Here is a 16,295-nt window from a genome sequence, read left to right on the forward strand (position 1 = left end):
TTCTAGACGGGATTCATAACCTTCACAGTTGAACGATGTCCACCAGGTTTTTCCACCAAATCCTTTATCAACCTAGGTCTTTACACCAAGTTTTTATTCTTGGGTCCTCCATCTAGGTCTTTCCAGAAGAAGAAAAAAATAAAAATAGGAGTTAACAAATACTGGGAATGACGGTCCATTGACCATGACAATCAGCTTCATAGTCCAAGACCCTGGACTGGCACCGAGCCCGCCTATGCTAATCATCCATCATAAAGGGAATTCGACAACTAAGACACACAAAAATAAGACGATACTGCAAGCACCAGCATCAAATAAAGATTTCAGAGAAAAAGTGATCCAACAACGTCAAAGTCATTGATAAATCATTCAAGATACAAGTGGATGGTCCAAAGACTAGAAAATGCGTTTTTGCAATAAGATCGTCAGAAGCTGTTTTACATTATCCTGTGTAATACGACGAACTAGGAGCAATTGGTGTGGAATCAAGACATGGGTCACATATCATTATGTTTGTATGGATTCTCTCTACAACATATCCAAAATTCATATCAATCGGATAAATGAGCTAAGAGATGTGGGTCAAACAATGAATATCGTCCTTTCTGAAAAGTTCCTGAAATTCTCATGGAACTTTTCTGTTTCACTGATTTAAGCTCCTAAACGAGCTCAAAATTCGAAAAATTTCTTTGACTGTGATAAGAAATTTTATGGACATGAGAAATTTGGGGTATATCATTGAAAACGGACATTATATGGAGATTATACAACGTTTTTAAGAAGACCCTAATTCCTGGAATTTTCTGATGACGAATCATGAAGAAATTCCTCATTCATTCACATAGATTCTCATCCATGCAACCATTAAATGACAAATTGATGTTATTATGAAGTTGATACAAGATGAAGACTTGTTTGAGTCATCCACAAACCATTTTGGGAGTTAGATTACAACAACAATGAAGAAAATTCACTGCAGTTGGTGATACACAATTAATGATCCAAAGACCAACCTCTTGGTCGGACTAGGATCTTCTCTTTTGAGAAACGCCCGTGATATACACCGGTCAAAATGATCGTTCTATAACCAAAATCAGCGAATACTCATCAACTTATGCTCTCCAGATGATGCTCAGTCATTCTGCAAAAGTTCCTTCGTCTGACGATCACTCTTTCAACGATCATTCGACATGATTGGAGCATTGTTGGATCATAATTCCTGGTAATATATGACAACTAAGCTTATTCATCCATTTTTCTTATGTTGGTAAAAAATCATTATTTATATATATACTGCGGAACATGATTGTCTCACACTAAGCAGGGGACTTAATGTTGATGGTGGATTTTTATCGGAGGTTATATTCGTAAAATCATATCGGAAATTATGCGTCTCTGATCAGTATCGGAATCATAATAAATTTGTGTCTTCACCAAGGTAGTCAATATCGGTTGTACAATACGATATTACAGGTTTTTATCGGGTACCGGAAAATACCTATATGATATCGAAAATATCGGCGATACAGATATGGAACGATAAAAACGTTGTACAGGCCGGTACAGGCCGATATATCGGTTTTACCTATACACGATAATATCGGTTCCAATATCATGTTTGGTCAAAATGAAACCTATCAAGGGAAAATTAGGAATTCCAGTATCATTTGTGGTAAAGATGAATTCTATAAAGGGAAAACTATGCACCATCAAGTATAATCAATTATCAAAATCACCACCAAATAAAGTGGATAAGTTTTTCGAGCAACATGCATCTAGTCTTTACAGACAAGTACAACGTCAATTAGAGAATGTAAAAAACCCTAATATATTTAAGATATAAAATCAATGACTATACGTAGGATATAAGATGGACACCATATATACTCGAGGAGGAATTTGAATGGATTTGGGTTTTGCTGTGGACGGCAGAAGATAGTGGAGAATTTGAGGGGTTGTTATTGACTACGTAGTTGTATTTGTGATTGTTTTGATTATAAAGCAAGGATAGTAAGAAATATTTTACCGACAAAATTGGACAATAGTCACAAGGCGTAAGATTTTTCCACCTTATGATTTAGAAATTTGAGATACGTGTATGATTCTTATTATTTTTTCTAAGGTCTTATAAATATTTGAAATTATAATTTTAATATGTATCACCAATAAAAACCGGTAATATGATTTGTATAAGTGTATAGGACCCAGTCGATACGAGACCGATACACGATATTAACTACCTTGGTTTTCACCTTCCGTAATAGAAGTGAATCGCAGTCATGTAATCTCATGAAAGTAATAATATATGTCGGAAACATTAGGGTTAATGAGGCAAAAGCTTTTAATGTTCCATATATGTCATGATTGAGCTGAAAGACTCAACGTCTCTCTTTTGAATTCGAAATTCATCTGTGGTGTCTTTCCCAGATTAATATTCAGAATAAATTTAATACTAATCGCATTACATATGAATCAATTAAATCCTCCTAAACATATTGAATACTAGTATAGAGCGACTAACTAATTCTAGTTGCAGTATTCATCAGATGAATTCCTAGAAAAACTACACTAACTAAACCCTAATGTTCACTTACTCACCATCCATGGATTTTCTCAGCTGAATTACATGGAGTAGTAATGAATATTTACCTTTCAGGCATATGGGGCACCCCCAAGTAAGCTACGAGTGAAAGGCACAAGTGTATTTAGTAATAATGCTTGCAGCAGCATCCAAAAATATGGAAGAATAAGGATATGGAAACTGGATCAAATAAGGAAAGGAAGAGACAATAAAATAATATAAAAAATAGTTTTGGCGGGACGGTCACCATTCCCCACCTTTTATTTTATTTATTATTTTATTATAATTATAATTAGGCTTTATTCTTTCTATCAAATTTCTTTATTTCCGTATCTTTTCATATATGGTTAGTAAAACAAGTGGCCCCGTAACCACCATGTCTTTCTACCGTGAGAAATATTAAAAAAAATATTATTTTAATAGTTGGCCTTTCAACCAAAAGTAAGAGTTCCAGTGAAACTCGTATTCTTCATAAAAGGAAAAAATATGCTCGAATGGACCATTAGAAAATACTGAAATTCTTAGCATTGGTCCGCGAACAATATAGTAGCACGAGAATGCCACAATGACTAGTCATGGTCGACCCTTTGGATTGCAAAAGACGGTCCCACCTCCTTCAATAATTAATGACCTAAATAATCACATGTTATTCATATTTGGTCAGACTCTCTCCAAAAATCACATGTTAGATTTTACTACTTAATGGTCAGTCAAGCAGATTAAACAACAATTAATCATTCTTTCACCAACTGCTCTACAAAAGACTTTGGTGAATGCTTGGTCGATCACGTAGACACTACATCTTCGGTCCATCACCTTAGTAGTCGGTCCCTTTCTCATCCATTGGTTGATTCTCAGTTGATCATCTATTGATAAAAATTAGGGTTTTCCGCCTAATGCTTTGTCAAGGGTAATTGTGAACAGGTTCGGCTACCAATGTTTTATTAACTTATAATTGATTCAACTATAAATTACTCAACAAAACAATATTTATTATTCAGCTATCAACATTCGAGAATTTCATACTGATCCAGATATCAGTGTTTTTTTGGTTCATCAACCAACATTTAGTTCGTCAGTCAACCATTATTTTAATATTATTTTATTTCCTTGTCATTCGAATGACTCATGACACACATATCAAGATTAAACTTCTATGATCATTCAACAATGATTATTTTTATACGATTTCCTTTCAAGTGCTCAGTGCGCCAATATAATGGTTTATGATCAATCCAACAATCCCATTAACATATGCTCATTAATTTAAGTCTTTTAACTATCATTACTGCTAGCATAATGATATGTCACGGTCAAGTGACCTAATTCAACGTTCATGGTCCACATAGCATGTTGTTGTTCCGGCAAATACTCCATGCTTAATCCAACATGGCCTTGAACCATGAACTATTCAGTTCATCGAGTAAGAGTCTAATGTGAGCTCAAATTGGGAAGGACCCTTCATAATTACTAAGTCTACTATCAGATCAGAGGATACTACAAATAAACTAATACAGATGGCGGAAAAAGTGTTGCAGTAATACTGGAGAAATGGCTCAAAGCCTTCAACCGTTTGAGGCATTCGGCGTGTGTGGTATTCAATGTTTGAAGCACAACGTTTAACCGTCTGAGGTTTGAAGCAGTTAAGTTTTTCTTAATTTATTCATATTTTTAATTCTTTTAAAATGCATGCAATACTTTCATCCAGTAATTGAATATATTAAACCATAAAAAAATCCCTACAATTTTCAATCACCTACTTCTCCAAGGCCAACGGAAAGTCAGAAACCTCTCATCTCTCAGTGCTATATTCTTCAGAAACCTTTAATTGTACTCCCAATCAAAGAGTCCACCTTCGGTAATGGCGCATCTGGCTTCAACAGAAATATCTCGACGATGACACACGGATTCAATACCAAGATGATCAAAGTGTAACTGAACTATAATCTATAAGTCTTCATTATCCCCATGAAAAGACTTCTGAAATAGACGCAACCTCATTCATCCATGGATAACACAAACTCCTCCAAAATATATCTTTTTGCTAAGCAGATGAACACCTCTAGGATGCACTTGGGGACTTGATATTATTGAAAAGATCAAATCGATTTCGATAAATGTGATCCACATAACAAGTCATTTCAACCTGATGTGATGCCATGAAACGTTATCAATGGAACCTCTCTACATCACAAACCTTGCACGACTAAGAAACTTCTTCTCCTCACTGACAAAGCCCTTCACAGAAAAGCCATAGTGTTCAGGAGAATTTTAGTTGAACTCCCAATACACCTTCATCTTAGGAATGCTCAACTCACCAATTAGTTCGTGAATATAAAGGCTCATTGGATGGAGGATCAAAGACTATGTCGGTAATAATGATTCTTATTGTTTGTACCCAAAATTACTTTTAATCACTAAACACGATGATTTGATGATGGTTATGTAAAATTAGGGATAGAAAACTATTGAAAGCAATTAAAAAGATAAGAATTTAACGTGGTTTGGCGAGTGATGCCTACATCCATGGAGGAATCCCAAAGGGAGTTTTTTTTTTTCTATATGATGAAAAATAACTACGGTTAGCTAACCTAGGATTTCCATGTCTTCTTAGGATTTAGGATACATGTATTTATAGAGTTTATGTAACCCTAATTCTGATATAAACTTGATATGCAAGAAACTTGGGCAACAAGTCTTCTGGAAACTTATGGAATCTTCTTTCACGGGATAGACGGGCTTGATTAATGGTACAAACATCTCCCCCTCTTAACCTCCAACTTGTTGGGGGTTAAGAAGTTTTTTTTTTCTTTCACGTCGATCATCGGTGACGTAACTCGCCCCTAAGCATTTGTAGATACATTACAAAGACGTCCCCAACTGTAATTACCTGCAAAAAATTCACTCACGTGCTAGGTGATACTTTTTTCCACGTGGTGGACTTGTGATGCTCGAGATCTAGTAGAGACTTGAGTGGATGTAGTGTGCTTGCGGCTGGGGCAAGGCTTTTTGATCGCAACGTAACAAGGATGTAGCGCTCGCTGCTCGGGAAAAATGGATGTATTGCTTGTTTTGAGTACGAATGTTTGGACCAATATCGGGCATTGAGCTCGTGGTTGAGACGAGACTTTATGCTTGCCAAGGTGCAAGTCTTTATACTCGTGTGCAAGACAAAATTTATGCTTGCGATAAGAGCAAGACTTATGTGCTCACGTGCAAGGTGAGGCTTAGGTTCTTGCTATGTGATACAATGCTAAATATTGAAGGGTCTATGCAATACTCATCCAGAACTCAATCACGTCGCTATCCACGAACCTCGAACTCGATCATGTCGTTATCCACGAACCTCGAACTCGATCATGTTGCTGCCCCATGTGCATATAAAAGTTTCAAACCTCTTATTCTTCACGTGCAGTTTGAACAATAATTCCATCTGTCGATCTTTGTATGCGTCTGTTAGCTATTCTATTGCTCCCAAAATCTTCTCTGACTTGAACTCGACTAAATACATGGTTGTCTAGCGTAGGAAATCCCCCAAAAATCTCTCACCAATCTTTGAAACTCAAAACAGAACACTGTGTCCTGTTAGGACTTTGAATCCTTCTCCAGGCCAAAACAGCCCAACTTGATCGCTAAAATTACTTGTATTCGGCCTGTTTAGCCTTAACAGGCTTAACCCAATAATTTCCGGCGATTGAATCTCTTCAGAAGCCCATCAAAAATCGAAATGAAATTTCACCAGTTCTTGCATGTATTTTTCCCGCCAATTTTGTTTTTTTGAAACGTGAAGAAGGGGGGTGCCCTTAATCCAAAAGTTGGGCGCCTTTATCAGCCGGGGTGTTTTCCGCTCTTTTTCGGGGTTCCTCCGGGGTATTTCTGGGTGTCTCCAACTTGCTTCTAGGGTGCTTCTGGTAGTTATCAACGGAGGTCCAAATGCCGCATTTTTAGCCAATTTCGCCACAAAGCCTTATTCTTCCAAAAACACCTACAAATAAATAAAATAACCAAATAAGTACGATATCGAGCACTAACAATATATAAAAATGAGCTATATTACACACATAAATGCGTCTATCAAATACCCCCAAACTTATTATTTGCTAGTCCTCGAGCAAATCAAAACTACAAAATAAAATCCTAACTCACTGTCGCAGGCATCGTCGATTGCATTTAGCGTATGCAATAAGCCTTTAAACCCCTAGGTGGCCCTAGTGGCCGAGTTATAGTCTCGAGAGGGCTTACTAGAGATATACCCACAAAACCTTTACTCCTAATTGGTCACAAGTATCCAAAGAGCTATGAGGACATACATATTCTCAACCTATATCCAAGTAACTAGAATGCCAGAGAAATTAAAGGTGTCAGCTCTAAATCTAACTGAAGAAAAGGGGAGACACATCCACACGACTGCTATATAAAGAGATATCCGCTATACAGCTAGATAAACATTGTAAGATGCGTCCGCTGCTTTACAGCTGGATAAGATTAGGAGAGATATAAAAATCAGAGGGACATCTGCTATACAGCTGGACTAATTATGTGTGATGAGTTAAACCAGTGCTAGAAAGATCTTGTGCCAGATTGAAAGCAGACTAACAAAGCAACCAAAATGCATCTTTCTTCGACTCTCTCACAGTGCCCAGTAGAAACAACGCCTTCTTCGGTCTTCAACTGTTGATGATAAACTCTCGAACCTCATAGAACCTTGACAATTAACTCTTCTCTTCGATTTCTTTCTTGACTTATAAATTTCTTCTTCCCTATGGCCTTATTGAACAAAAAGAAAGTAATGATGTTTCATTATTATTTTTCTTTCATTTTTTTTTTCATTCTTTTTTTTTTGGCTAAAATAAAAAAAATTACAAGACAAAAATTTACATGGCCATGAGAGAAGGACTTTCAAAACTTGGATCTTCGCAACTTGTCATGTCTTGGTATCATAGATTCTAACAACTTATATCATTTGCTCTTATAACTTCAACTTTGATTTTTGAATTATTCTCTTCTATTGTTGCTTTTAAACCTAAAACGTCTTCACTTTCTTCATAGATTTTGATGTCGCTCCGCTTGTTGATGATGATAAGTTTCTACTGAGAGAGAGTCGCAATCCAGTAACTAAGACTACATTGTGAGGTTGCTTTGTCTTTCTGGCATTTCCTGACCTACTTGCCTTTCCATCATGTATGGTTAGGTCCATCACGGTTACCCTCTAAAAAGAACAAGTTCTCTCCTGAATTTCAAGGATCTCAATGTCTTTTTCTCTAATGTCTCAATAAGTTGTTATCTGTAGCATTCCAATTTCTATCTTTTCGGTGAGAAACAATATGTAAACTTAGCTAACCGGATACCATGTGACGCTAGAAGTTTCAAAAGTGCAACACAAAAGTTTCTCCCATACCCCCAAACTTAAATCTAACATTGTCCTCAATGTTCTAAAGATGAAATTAAAAGCATGAACAAGGAGAAACTATTACCACTGGAGGGAAAAGAAATAAGGAAGGATATTACTGTATCACATGAACGCGGGAGCCTCCCAGTAAATGCTAAATTTATAGTCATTAGCTAGACATCAAATACCTCTAAAAGAATTGTCACCTTCCAAAGTCGTATACCAATAGTCGAAACAATTGTGGGTCCATAAGACCAAATAGAACTGCCACGAATAGGAGACAAATGCTCAAGATCAGAAAAATGAGCAGATAGAGCACAACCTGATCTAAAGTTTCTCGCAAGACAACTGGATTTATCTGAGGTGCCCACTTGGGCTTCATATGAGTGTCTCGGCAAACAGATTCATCCGAAAAACGGGTCTCTAACATATGGATTTTCTCCTGGACAGTATCAGGCGGATCAGGTTGTGGAGTCTGAATAGACTCAAGCGATACCTCAGATGCACTAGGCTTGAGTCCCAAGTTAGGGACTTCTACTGGGGATAATTGACAATCTCTACCCCCAAATTTAGGGTAATCACTATTCTCCGTAATACCTTTAACTATGGATTGAATTTCCGGATCGGGAGAGTATTTAAAATACTCTAGAGCTTCTTCTAGTTCATTACCCCCAAACTTAGAGTTTTGGGTGTCTCTAGATAAACTAGTCACAATATTCCTAATTTCTAGACCATCCGGTTCCTGAAAAAGGTCAATTGCTTTCTCTGAGTTATAATAAGGTGGTTCATCCTCTAAATTCTTTTGAGGTATACTATCTATAGGACTTATATGTTTCATATCCTCTATGGTCATCCCTAGAGTTTTCGTATTGTGTTGAAGCACAGTTACTGGCCTAATCTCATGATCACTATCCAAATCGGAAGTTATAGGAAAAATCTCATATGGGCCTACAAATGCATAATTGGGGTCCAACTTAGGAGGATATTTAGGCTCTTCGAAATAAGGGCTTAAGGTAGATTCGGTAGCTAGTAATGGTTCAAACCTAGATTCCCATCTATCGGTATCTAACATAGGAATAGAATCCAACAGAGCATTTACTTGTTCAATGTTGCTATCATCGTCAAAATCCATGCTAAAACGGGCTAGGAAACTCTCTAATGGATCTTCCGATTCGGTGTTTGGTACAGACTTCGGAACTAAGGTTCCTATCATGTTGACCTCTTCAATGCACGTGTCATCTAGCTCAGAATGTATCTTATTGACATTAAAAATATTCAACTCAATAGTCATATTACCAAAAGATATATTCATAATACCATTTCGACAGTTTATGATCGCATTAGACGTGGCTAAAAACGGGCGACCTAAAATCACTGGTATTTGGTTCTCTGGGTCAGGGACAGGTTGGGTATCTAGGATAATAAAATCCACTGGATAAATAAACTTGTCAACCTCTATGAGAACATCCTCGATCACACCACGAGGAACTTTAACGGACCTATCAGCTAACGGAAGTGTTATTTGGGTAGGTTTCATCTCACCAAGTCCTAGCTTAAGGTACACATGGTATGGCATTAAGTTCACACTGGCTCCTAATTCAAGCAACGGTTTCTCAACACGGTATTTACCTATTGTGCAAGAAATGGTCGGGGACCCTGGGTCTTTATACTTAGGAGTAATGGTATTCTGAATAATAGAACTCACATGACTAGCTATGAAGGCTTTCCTCTGGACAGTGAGCTTACGCTTTCGCGTACACAAGTCCTTAAGGAACTTGGCATAAGAGGGAATCTGCCTAATTGCATCTAATAATGGAAGGTTGATATTAACCTGCTTAAAAACCTCCAATATATCATTAAAGTTGGACTCCCTCTTAGTCGGAACTAGCAGTTGTGGAAACGGGACTCTGGGAACAAAGTCGGGCTCAACAGGACCCTCATTGGTCTCTTTAGAGACTCTATCAGTCTCTTCATTCTATGGCTCATACGGGTGAACTATAGCATGTTCACTATCAGGCATGGCAACCTTGTTATCAACTTTCTTTCCACTCCAAAGGGTTGTAACAGAGTTCACATGATTGTACGATTTCTCTCCTCTAGGGTTAGGATCAGTATGACTAGGGAACCTTCCTTCTTCTCTCTCATTGATAAACTTAGCTATTTTGCCGACTTAAAGCTCTAATTTAGCAAAAGACTGGGCACTATTCTTAAAATTCTGTTAGGTTTCCTCTTGAAAATTACCCTGGCTTTTTACTAACATTTCCTGGCTTTGTGATAGCATCTCCTGGCTCTTCCTTAATATACTAAGGGTTTCCTCTAAGCTAGCTATTCTATTCTCAGATGGGTTCTGGGTCTGACCTGAAGAGTTCTTAGTATAACCAAAACCTAGGGGAGGCTGAGAATTGCTAGACTGGCCTTGATTCTGGCCCTTAGACCAAGAGAAATTAGGATGGTTTCTCCAACCAGGGTTGTAGGTCTCTGAGTAGGGGTCAAACTTCTGACGGTTTTCAAACCTAGCATTGTTATAGACAGCATGAGCTTGCTCTTCACTAACCTGACCTTCCCAGAATGAGTTATCGGGCTCTATTCCACAACTAGAGACTTGAGAGGCTCTATTAGGTTCAACAAGGGACCTATTTTTAGACTGACCCATTTCTAAAGCTTCTAACCTTCTGGACAAAGCAGCAAACTTAGCATCTGACGCAAAACTCGTATCTACCATATTGGTGCTACTTCTATTGACCAAGAGTCTTTTAGGGGGTTCAACACAAGATTCCCACTGTTGGGATTTTTCAGCGATAGCTCCTAAAAAGGTAAAAGCATCATCAGCATTTTTACTAGTGAACTCACCAGCGCACATAGACTCAACCATGGCTTTGGTCGAATAGTCTAAACCATCATAAATAATCTGTACGAGTTTCATATTATCAAATCCATGGTGAGGACACTGAGATAGGAGATCATTGAATCGCTCTAAAAACCTATAAAGAGACTCTCCCTCTTGTTGTACACTAGCACTAATTTTCTGCCTAACAGCTGCAGTTTTATGCTTAGGGTAGAACTTCATATAGAAGGCAGCGATAAGTTCCATGTTTCTATGGATTCATACGGTAGGTTGTTCAGCCAGGTCTTGGCTATGTCTCTCAAAGAAAAGGGAAACATCTTAAGTTTCAAGATTTCATCGGTAAGGTCTTTTATCCTAATTGTTCCACAAATTTCCTCAAAGTCCCTAATATGAAACTAAGGGTTCTCATCATCCTTTCCTAAGAATATAGGGATCATCTGAAGAATACTAGGTTTTATCTCAAAATTAGCCGTAGTGGCTGGCAATTTAATGCACGAAGCTCGGTTGGTCCTAGTTGGGAACATGTAATCTTTCAAAGTTGCCATCGTTGGCACAACTGGAGTACTAGGGGTACTTTCCTCACGAAGAGACAGATTCTCAAAACTGAAGTTTCCAAAAACAGGGCACTCCAAAGAAGAGTCTTCGAGCTCCCTGCTTATATCAGAAGAACTACTAGGTTTTTCGCTAATCAATCGACCTAGAGTATCTCTTTTCCAAGCCCTAACAAAATTGGGCATACACTAAAAATATCAAAAAGAAAAAAAAAATCCTAACAGGAAGGTTCTAGCAATCACACAGCAGGATGACTCGACTCTACCACAACAAACCTAAAGATTTCTAGCAAACAACAAGCATGATGGCTCCACTTAGATTGTTTCTAGACTAGCTTCTATCTCTCGAAGGGGAATTCGTTACAGTTTAAGCAAACCCCTCTGGAATCAATCCGAGTCAAAGTAAGTTGAATCGAGGCGAGGGAAGCTTAGTGGAGCTTTGATACCCAAGGCCTCACCGCAGTACAAGGCGGCGCAGTCACGCATTCAACTCACAGAAACCGTCATGAACTTCGAAGTATGCTAAAAGAATAACCAATATCCTTCGAAATTTTTTCCTAACAAGCTCGATACCCTATAGGTCTCTTTCTAATCAGATTTTAAAGCTTGGGTTCGCCTTAGGTTTTGTTCTCCTAAAGCGGGCAAGAAGGGAGCGGTGATGAAATCCGAACCCTTATCTTGTTTAGGCCATGCCTTGCCCTTTACTAGGATAATAAAGACAGTCCGGTTCGTCCTCAAACAATTAACACCTTAAGGAGTACAGTAACTCGCTTGCAGGGGATTCGCGAGTGTTTCGATTGGACTTACCTCCCGTACCAGACGGGGGATGAACCGTTGAAGTCGACTCGGTCCACGACTCCTATGTCATGTGCGAACCCGAGGGGCCGAGACTATATCGTAATCGTCGTCCTTCCCTGCAAACAGTTTGTATTTAAGAATACCTTTCCGTAGGGTTTAAAAATAAAAATAAAAATGTCCAAAGTTTAAGGTCCACAGTCCACAAAAATAAAGTGCAAAAACAAAAAGTAAATTACAAAATATTTCCTAATACAATTCTAAAAAAATAAAATAATAAAACTAAATCCTAAAAAAAAAAAAAAATCTTCTTTTTGTCTTCTCTTTACGCTTTTTTTTTCTCCAAGTCCTTAGTGTCCAACTTCAAACCTGCAAATCAAAGACACACCCAAAGAAACGTAAAGAGGAACAAATAAATATAAACAACAAAAGAAAAGTAAATAATAAATCTAAAAAAAAAATGCTACCTGAACACAACTCCGCGTCGGCGGCGCCAAAAATTTGATGGTTTTTCAAAAGTGATTGTAGTAATAGTGGTAAACAGGGTCTTTTCAGACTTGTGAAGAAAACAATTTTTAGATTTAAATTTAAACAAGCAAATAAATTTGTTTGAAAACTTTAGGGAAAAACACCAAGACTTGGATTCCACCATTGACCCATTATTTGATAAATTCTAATAATTAATATTCATGCAATTTTTCTTTTAGAGTGATTCTAATATTATGAATTTTGTAGATTTTTGAAGTAATAAATGTAAACACCAAGCATGAAACATCAAGAGTCTTAAACTAAGCATGCTCCATCAAAATGAATCACAATTATTCAATAAAAATCAATTTTCCAATAAAAATTCCATGCAAATAATCATGTAATAATATTGCAAATAAATAATAAAGTTAGAATTATACCATAAATAAGGACCAATGGCTTCCTCCGTCGCCTTGGCTAAGGGGTTTAGCTCCTCATATCAAAAACTTGCTCAAAATTGCTTAATAGGTGTTTTTATTGATGAATATGGTGATAAAGAGAAGTTTGCAACGCTGTATAAACGTTACAGCGTCACTGTTACAAAGATGAGTAATGCCGTTTATAAACGATACATATCCAGCGCTGTTGAACTACAACACATTGTTTCTGCGTTAAATACTATTCAGGAACGACGGACTTTGAGAGTCCGTTCTTCGTGTTCTTGAAGGTCTTCAATGGCGGACACAACAGCAACAACAAATCTCGTAACTCCTTCTTCTCGACTCTCCTCAACTCCCAATTCTCTCCTAAGGGTTTCTAACCCTTCTATGACAAAATCCCAACTATATATAGCCTTCCGATTCCCTAGAAACTCGATCAAATTCGAGAATAAATCTCTTATTCTTCACGTGCAGTTTGAACAATAATTCCATCTGTCGATCTTTGTATGCGTCTGTTAGCTATTCTATTGCTCCCAAAATCTTCTCTGACTTGAACTCGACTAAATACATGGTTGTCCAGCGTAGAAAATCCTCCAAAAATCTCTCACCAATCTTTGAAACTCAAAACAGAACACCGTGCCCTGTTAGGACTTTGAATCCTTCTCCAGGCCAAAACAGCCCAACTTGATCGCTAAAATTACTTGTATTCGGCCTGTTTAGCCTTAACAGGCTTAACCCAACAATTTCCAGCGATTGAATCTCTTCAGAAGCCCATCAAAAATCGAAATGAAATTTCACCAGTTCTTGCATGTATTTTTCCCGCCAATTTTGTTTTTTTGAAACGTGAAGAAGGGGGGTGCCCCTAATCCAAAAGTTGGGCGCCTTTATCAGCCGGGGTGTTTTCCGCTCTTTTTCGGGGTTCCTCCGGGGTATTTCTGGGTGTCTCCAACATACTTCTGTGGTGCTTCTGGTAGTTATCAACGGAGGTCCAAATGCCGCATTTTTAGCCAATTTCGCCACAAAGCCTTATTCTTCCAAAAACACCTACAAATAAATAAAATAATCAAATAAGTACGATATCGAGCACTAACAATATATACAAATGAACTATATTACACACATAAATGCGTCTATCACAGCAGTGCTGACTGGACCCTGACAGATGACGTGGCTGCTTAATTGTCATGCTCACTGGACTGGTTGGACTGGTCTGGTCCAAGTAATGAACCGAATATTGGTCCGGTTCAGATCACATGGTTCGGTTTGGGCGAAAATAGTCATAGGTATCTTACGGGAAAAATTCTACTGAACCATAAAGCTTTACAAAAAGTTAATATGTAGCTATTCAAGTTGCTCAAATTCCATAAAAATAAAGATAAAACTAATATACTATTATAAATTTTTACAGAGCTTCGCAGAATATGTACATGATCTAAAGGGTTTATATTAAACCCATCATCATGAGAATCACTTTGTATTTTGATTTATTAGAATGATTTAAATTAATACGATTTACCATTTAGCTTTTGATCGATAAGAACCCACTACCTAAATATTTTATTATTGTCTTCAAGGGTAAAAATTTATTCATAAGTATTCATCATGAGTATGAAGTAAACGTTTTATTTCGTATGATTTCCTTTTTTCTCTCTTCGATTCATTTCTTCATTAAGAAGCGGGAGTAAATCGTAAAATCATATGGGTTATTAGGTTGCCAGAAAATACCCATACGAAATACGATATTCTAAATAATCTTAATCATTGATGTGTTGACGTATTTCAACATAATAATGTTTAAATATTTGAGATACTATTTATGGAATTTCACATATAAATCCTTGTTTCAATTGTTACCTCCTGGAGACTTTCTTACGTTCTTGGTAAAGATGTTTTGATTTTTAAATATTGTTTTTAAATTCTAATTTAACATCAAAATATGTCGGAAACAAATTAAAATCTGCAATTTGTTAGGGTTTCTGAAAATGTGAGAAAACATGTATCCTTAATGAGTTTGATTATATTAGTTAATTTTCGATTTTTTACTGAATGAAATTAGATATCAAGTTTATCCTTTCATTTCATCTTTAAAGTAGTTGAGCCAATAGTATAGTGAAACATCAACAAAACTGGAAACTTTGTGAAATTCATAAATATTACGTTATTTTTCTTCTTAAAACTCCATGTGCCATTTTATTTGCGTTTGAAATCTCATTATGTGGCTCAAGCACTCGGCGGTGCTATTAACTAATTTTTTTAATAACTTATATTAGTACTCATCTGGTAAAAACAAACATCAAATTACATGTATATATTTATCAATTGCGAAGGTAAGAAAATAAAATTAAAATTTTTAATTGTTACTTACGTTTCGTATTTAATTAATTTCAAGATTTCCTTTTTTACACTTATATTATTTTCTCAAGTGTTTTCGTCAACTCTATTATATCTACACTTCTTATCTATTTTTTCAACTTTCTCAATGGAAAATTAAAGTTACTTAACCTCATTTATCAATCTGACACTCTCAGAGTTACTCTCCTAAGTTAGTTTCTCAAAACATCATGATATAAATCTTTAAAAGTATACATGGAATTATTCCTCGATAACATATAATCATTAAAATATTTGTGTTGTTATCTTGTACAATAGCGAACAATGTTGACGAACCAATTCTTTTTTTTGTTTTTTTTATATGAACATAATGTCATCCAAGACAGAAAAAATCTAGTAATCAAGCTCTCTCTACTTGTTCTTACATTTTGGTCCCAACTTCCTCATAACATAGAGAGTTAAAAACTTCATGAAGTAAAGGAAAATAAATATACTCTCTTACTAAAAATAGCTAAACAGCTAATACCCACCATCACAGTGTCCATGATAGTTTTTCTTCCATGTATATATTTAAGTTTCAAAACCTACTATTAAGATATATGAAACATAAAGAGAGAGAGAGAGAGAAAGGTTTGACTGGGTCTTCTTGTGTTCAAGGAGTTCCATCTCCAAGTACACTGTCACGAGCTGTTATTATCGCCTCCTCTATCTGGTTGGTCGGTGCGATAGAGATGTGGAAAGTCACAGGTTCATGGTCGGATAGATTAAGAAAACTTCCAACATCTCCAAAAAATCCTATCATCTGTTCTGCTTCCTCTTGATTTTTGGACTTGCCTCTTCTTCTTGGTCTTCTCTTAAGGGATGTTCTTTGCATGGAGACACATATAAACTTACT

The sequence above is a fragment of the Papaver somniferum genome, chromosome 8 (genome assembly GCF_003573695.1).
Source record: "Papaver somniferum cultivar HN1 chromosome 8, ASM357369v1, whole genome shotgun sequence".
Lineage (NCBI taxonomy): Eukaryota > Viridiplantae > Streptophyta > Magnoliopsida > Ranunculales > Papaveraceae > Papaver > Papaver somniferum.